The sequence below is a fragment of the Cricetulus griseus genome, chromosome 2 (assembly GCF_003668045.3).
Source record: "Cricetulus griseus strain 17A/GY chromosome 2, alternate assembly CriGri-PICRH-1.0, whole genome shotgun sequence".
Classification (NCBI taxonomy): domain Eukaryota; kingdom Metazoa; phylum Chordata; class Mammalia; order Rodentia; family Cricetidae; genus Cricetulus; species Cricetulus griseus.
In genome coordinates, this window is record NC_048595.1 from 359,718,763 (window position 1) to 359,725,510 (window position 6,748).

Here is a 6,748-nt window from a genome sequence, read left to right on the forward strand (position 1 = left end):
CTGTTGCAATGTCCATGTTTCAATGTCCTTCATGCCAGGGCTTGTCCTGTCAAAGTGGAGGCAGAAGAGTATACAGAGCTCATTCAATAATGAGACTCTCACTACTTTTTTTTGAGACAGGGTTTCTCTGTGTAGCTTTGGAGCCTATCCTGGCACTTACTCTGTAGAAAAGGCCAGCCTTGAACTTAAAGAGATCCACCTGCCTCTGCCTCCTGAGTTCTGGGATTAAAGGCGTGCACCAACAACACCCAGCTTGAGACTGTCACTTCTTTTGATTTCATTATTTATGTGTAGATATTATGCACACATCCATTCTTTTAATTATTTTACATCATATTAATTTAGGGCCTATAGAGAAACAAAGCCAACAGAACGTAAAAATACTTATTAACAGGTATTGACCCTTGTCCTGAGACAGGCTGAGGACTTCTACCCTGTAGACCTATAAGATCTGTGGTGGAGTTTGATGTCCTGATGGGACAAAACTGACAATGTGGATCCTAGCCTGAGCCCGAAGCACTGCTCGTGTAGTCTGTTAAGTACCACTCAACCTATCATTGTTCTATTCTAGTGGACTGAGTAGTGTCTACACACGGAAGAGAACAATTTAATTCTATTCACCCATCCAGATCCAACAATATCTTCAATAAACACCCGGCATTCATACCAAAATGAAGCTGCCTGAGTTGTAGGAGGTCCAGATCAAAACATTACATGGATTTAATGCCACAATTTAGTCATCATATATTTAATGGCGATTGCATAGGAACTGCATGTAGATATCTCTGTAGAGTATTTGTATTTAGTTTTCATTCTGTGAAGAATACTTACTTGCATTTGTTTATTCATTACTGACTGACAATTTTCTTCCTCACCTTGTGCTGCATGAATAGAATTTCTATGAATATTTATTGTGTAAAATAATGCTTCTGTATATCTAGTTGTACTAGATCATGCTGGATCCCTTTTGTGAGCTGATTTGCTTGATTTCTCCTGGCCTTCATCAATAATCAATGGATTTCATTTCTCTGTATCTTCACCAACAAGAGGAAGTAATGGCTTTACAACTGGTTTTCATATCTTGGGTATAGCATATTCAACGGATGCTTTAACTGACATTTTCATGTTTCTAATGGAGCTAGATATGTTTGTCTTAGCTCATAGTACCTTAAATCTCACTGTGATAAAGCATAGGTTCAAATCTCCTGTTATTAAAAGAATTTTTTGTCTTCAAATATTGTCATGAAATCTTCATAGCTTGGTGCTGGTTACATTTTTTGGAAATCTATGTCCAAATTTCTGCTTATTTTCCATTTCTTCTTACCATCACCTGCTGATCTCCACTGAGAAGAGTTTGAATGACATTTTACCATAAGTTCCTGCAACAATTTTCAGATCATTATCACTTTTATCTTTTCAAAAAATTTGTCACCTTAGGTTATCAGTTTCCTTGTGTAATTTCTTTTCTTACTCATTTTTGCTGACCCATGTCTTAAATTTTCAAAAAATCTCCAGGATCAGAAACTGTGCTAGGATGTTTTATGCCAAGTCCACCTACAGTCATTTTGGAAGAGAAAATTTCAAATGAGAAAATGACCCTTATAGACTTGCCTGTAGACAAACCTGTGTTACATTTTCTTGAATGCTGTTGTGGGTGCGCCCTACTCAGTGTGTGTGGGATCATGGCTGGGCTAGTAATCCTGGAAACTATAAGAAAGCAAATTAAGCAAGCCATGAGAAACAAGCCATAAAGCTACATTTCTCCATTGCTTCTACTCCAGTTCTGGCCTTCACTTTCCTGCCCTGAGTTCTTGCATTTTCTTCCCTTAGTGGAACTTATAAGCTATAAGCTGATATAAACACTTGCATCCCCAAATTGCTTTTTGTCATGACATTTTAATCACAAAAATAGAAATCCTAACTAAGACAGTAACTTTTTGATTTCCTGTGGAACAAATTAAAGTATATGGCTGTGTTGTTTTTGAAATGTTTGCTGTCTGTTTGGGTATATGATCATAACTAATGTATATATTTGTTGTTCACCTTTCATAATAATTTGACATGTTTGTTGTATTTTTATTGTTGGTGTTCAAAATATAATATAGAGTAATTTAAAAATCTCAGCATTGTGTTTCATCCCAAGAGACTTCAATAACACATCTTCAAAATGAAGACAAAAAGTTTATGTAGAACAAGGGAAGTATATTAATTACCTTTCTATTACTGAGATAAAATTCCATGACCAAAGCAACTTATAAAAAGAAGACTTTATTTGGGTTTATGGTTCTAGACCAATAAAAATCTATCATGTTGGAGAGACATGACAGAAAGAGGCAGAGAGGGCAGCTGGAACATAAGGTTGAGAGATCATATGATCCTGTGTATCATTCAAAGTGCCTCAGCATGTAAGATTTATCGAAGCATTAGTGTGAACTGTTTGTCTTGAACTCGAGTTGAAGGGCAATATCTCTGATTGAAAGGGGCTTGCATTTTGTCAATTGTACATGAATTTCATGGGCATGAATCTTGATTAAAAAGGATGCTTCCCATCTTAAACATAAGCATCTTACTTTTGAGGTCCACGAGCCAACAAGTGTTCAACATTAAGAAGCTACTGAACTTTGCCTGACATTGTCACCAAATTCTTTGGCAAATTTTATAGTTTGGTGGCATTATGATGCAATCTGGTCTCTGTGAAAGGATCTTCAAAGTGTCTGTTTCTCTTGGATTCGCTGCCATAGTATCAATATTGCCCCTCCATAAAATAACTGCTTTAGTGCATAATTTACATTTAATATAAGAATGAAGAGCCAATCCAAATATTCACTTATTATTTCTTAGTATTAAATAAACCATCATTTCTTTGAATTATGAATTCTCATCCGTCTTAGAGACCTCAAATATCATGCTTTGTACAAGGTCCTCGGATTTGATAGATAAACTCACTTTTCACTTTTCATAATGTATAATATTCTGAGAAAATATGAAAAATCAATGAATAGTCACTTGCACTATGAGTGAGTTTTCAGTCATGAATAATCACAAAGAAATGGTTTCACATAATATATCAAAAAGCATGAATGAGTATTATTTGAAAGAATAAAAATACTGACTAAGCAAGAGGACTAGGTATGTCTACTTCCCTATAAATAAAGTAGCTAAAAGAAGAGCAAACAAAACTTGAAAACTGGACTCAGTACATTCCCAAGACAGAAACACAGGTTCTGCTTATGTGGAATTATCTTGTAGATATCTAAGCTACCATTAGGGCAAGAATCAGATAGTTGCATTGAACCAATGCATTCAATGTGCTATATTCCATTAGGCCCCCTTGATTAACTCAGATAAAGAAACAACTGAAAAAGCAATGAAATTCCTCAAAAATTCATATAAATTAAAAGAAGCAATGATTCACATCTAAACCATATCTTTCCAATTTTATTGATTAATTTTTCTCTGTTCCTGTGACCTGATCTAAAAGTTGCAATTATTTCTATAAGAAAGTAATTCCATCCTGCTGAAGAGAGTAATAATGGATTGTATGATCTAAAAGGGTCATGGACCTCACAAGACAACCCAAAGAAACAACTAACTTGGGGTCATAGGAGCTCACCAATTCTGAACACAACCAGGGAGCCTGCATGGCACCAACATAGACTTTCTGCATAAATGTTATAGCAGTGTAGCTTGGTCTACTTGTGGGACTCCTATCAGTGGGAGTGGGGTCTTTCTCTAATGCTTTGACTGGTTTTTGGAAACCTATACTTCACATTAAAGTTCATGTTCAACCTTAATACAAAGGAAGGTGTACAGTCTTACAGCAACTTGATATGCTATGCTTTGTTGATACCCATGGGAGGCCTTCTTCTTTCTGAACAGAAATAGAGGAGGAATCCATTGGGGTAGCAGTAGAAGGGAGGTGAGGAGGGGGAAAGGGGAAGGGAGTCATTATGGGAAACTTGTGGGGTGGAAAATAAATAAATAAAATTAATTATTTAATTAAAAAGAAAATAATTACAAATTTATGCAGTATATAGGTCTCATATAAGTAATCGCCAAGAAAAGAATCAACAGATTGTTTTCAACCTAAAAATTACAGCACTAACATTTTACTATGGCATTTTAACTCTAGAGAGCAGTGGATATAATTATGATATTTTTATACAGGATAAATGCAGAATGAGTCATTCACTACCTTTCTAATATATTCTTCTTTGAGCAACTTCTAAGAATATATGAACGTGTATGAAATATATATATAAAATATTTAAAAATATATAAAAATACAGGAGATCTTGTCCCTTTCCCCATCTCTGGGGGACTATGTCTGTCTCTCTTGAGTCCTCCTTGTTTCCTAGCTTCTTTGGCAGTGTGGATTGGGGGCTAGTAATTCTTTGCTCTATGTCTAAAATCCATATATGAGTTGAGGGGCATCTGGGTTGCTTCCAGGTCTAGCTTTTACAAATAATGCTGCTATGAACACAGTTGAGCAGATGTCCTTGTTGTATGAATGTGCTTCTTTTGGGTATATGCCTAAGAGTGGAATTACTGGATCTTGTGGTAAACTGACTCCCATTTTCCTGAGGAATTTCCATACTGATTTCCAAAGTGGCTGTACAAGTTGGCACTCCCACCAGCAGTGGAGGAGTGTTTCCCTTTCACCACATACTCTCCAGCACAAACTTTCATTGGTGTTTTTGATTTTAGCCATTCTGTCAGGAGTAAGATGGTATCTTGGAGTTGTTTTGATTTGCATTTCCTAGATGGCTAAGGATGTTGAACACTTTCTTATGTGTCTTTCAGCCATTTTAGATTCCTCTATTGAGAATTGTCTATTTAGTTCTGTACACCACTTTTTAATTAGATTATTTGGTGTTTTGGAGACTGGAGAATACGAAGGAGAGTAAAGGGGGGGATGAGGAGGACATGTGGGAGCAGGAAGTTTAAGTTGGGGAAAGAATAGAGGAGAGCAAGATAAGAGATACCATAATACAGAGAGCCATTATAAGTATAAAGAGAAATCAGGCACCAGGGAAATGTCCAGATCTACAATGATGACACCAAGTAACAATCTAATCAAAAGAAGAGAGGTTACCTTAAATGCCCTCCCCTGATAATGAGATTGATGACTGATTTATATGCCATCCTATAGCCTTCACCCAGCATCTGGTGGAAGTGGAAGCAGACACCTACAGCTAAACACTGAACCAAGGTGGAAAAGAGAAGGAGGAGTGATGAGCAAAGGGGTCAGGACCAGGCTGGTGAAACCCATAGAAATGGCTGACCTGAACAAGAGGGAACTCTTGGTTCCCATACTGATACGATGGGAAACCAGTATGGCACTGATCCAGCCCACATGAATGTGGGTGTCAGTGAGGAGACCTCAGAAATCTATGGGGCCTTTTGTAGTAGATCAGTACTTATCCCTAGCATAGGAATAAACTTTGGGAGTCCATTCCACATAGAGGGATACTCCCTGAGCCTAGACACAGGTAGGTGGACCTAGCCCCTATTCCAAAGGACATGACAGACTCTGAAGACCCCTATGAAAGGCCTCACCCTCCCTGAGGAGCACAAAGTTTATGGGACAGGTAGTGTGTAAGTTTTGGGGGCAGGGGAAGAGGGGAGGGAGGGGAAACTGGTATTGACATGAAAATATTATCTTGTTTCTAATTTAAATAAAAAATCAACAGAAAGAAATATAATATATATATATATATATATATATATATATATATATATATATAACCTCGCTCTCTTTGCCCCATCTACCTTGAGAATGAAGACCATTCTCAGCAATCAGACCGTCGACATTCCAGAAAATGTGGACATCACTCTGAAGGGGTGCACAGTCATTGTGAAGGGCCCTAGAGGGATCCTCCGGAGGGACTTCAATCACATCAATGTAGAGCTGAGTCTCCTCGGGAAGAAGAAGAAGAGGCTCCGGGTAGACAAATGGTGGAGTAACAGAAAAGAACTGGCCACTGTCCGGACCATCTGCAGTCATGTTCAGAACATGATCAAGGGAGTCACACTGGGCTTCCGCTACAAGATGAGGTCTGTGTATGCTCACTTCCCCATCAACGTTGTTATTCAGGAGAACGGGTCTTTGGTTGAAATCTGAAATATCTTGGGTGAAAAATACATCCGCAGGGTTCAGATGAGAACAGGTGTTGCTTGTTCTGTTTCTCAAGCCCAAAAGGATGAATTAATCCTTGAAGGAAATGATATTGAACTTGTTTCAAATTCAGCGGCTCTGATTCAGAAAGCCACAACAATTAAAAACAAAGATATCAGGAAGTTTTTGGTTGGTATCTATGTGTCTGAAAAGGGAACAGTGCAGCAGGCTGATGAGTAAGACCTAAGTTAACCAGTTCCAGAAACAAGATCCTGAAGTACGATTTGGGGTGTCTTTTGGGACAATAAAGACTTGTATTGAAAAAAAAAAAGGAAATACAACCTCATGAATCCAGTTTTTGTTTTTGTGTATATATGGTTTCAAGCCTAACTTCTTTGTATTAGACAACCCACAATAGTTCTCATCTCTGGGAGAGGTTATTTTTTTATCCTTGCTGTAACTGCCTGTTTCTTGTCTGGGGAGGGACTCACTGAAAAGTTTACCCTTCTGCTTTAATTTGCAAAGTAACTTGATATTTATATTAGTCAGGCCTTGTTTATGAGCTATTTCTATAAGATACTTATTCACAGTGGACTTCCCAGTTCCTAGGATCTTACAGACTTTCCATTC

The 6,748-nt window shown here is 37.6% G+C and overlaps 1 pseudogene; it reads left to right on the forward strand.

Moving 5' to 3' along the window:
- Positions 1–5,778: 5,778 nt before the first annotated feature.
- On the forward strand, positions 5,779–6,390 carry LOC113833933 (annotated as a pseudogene).
- The last annotated feature ends 358 nt before the right edge of the window (positions 6,391–6,748 follow it).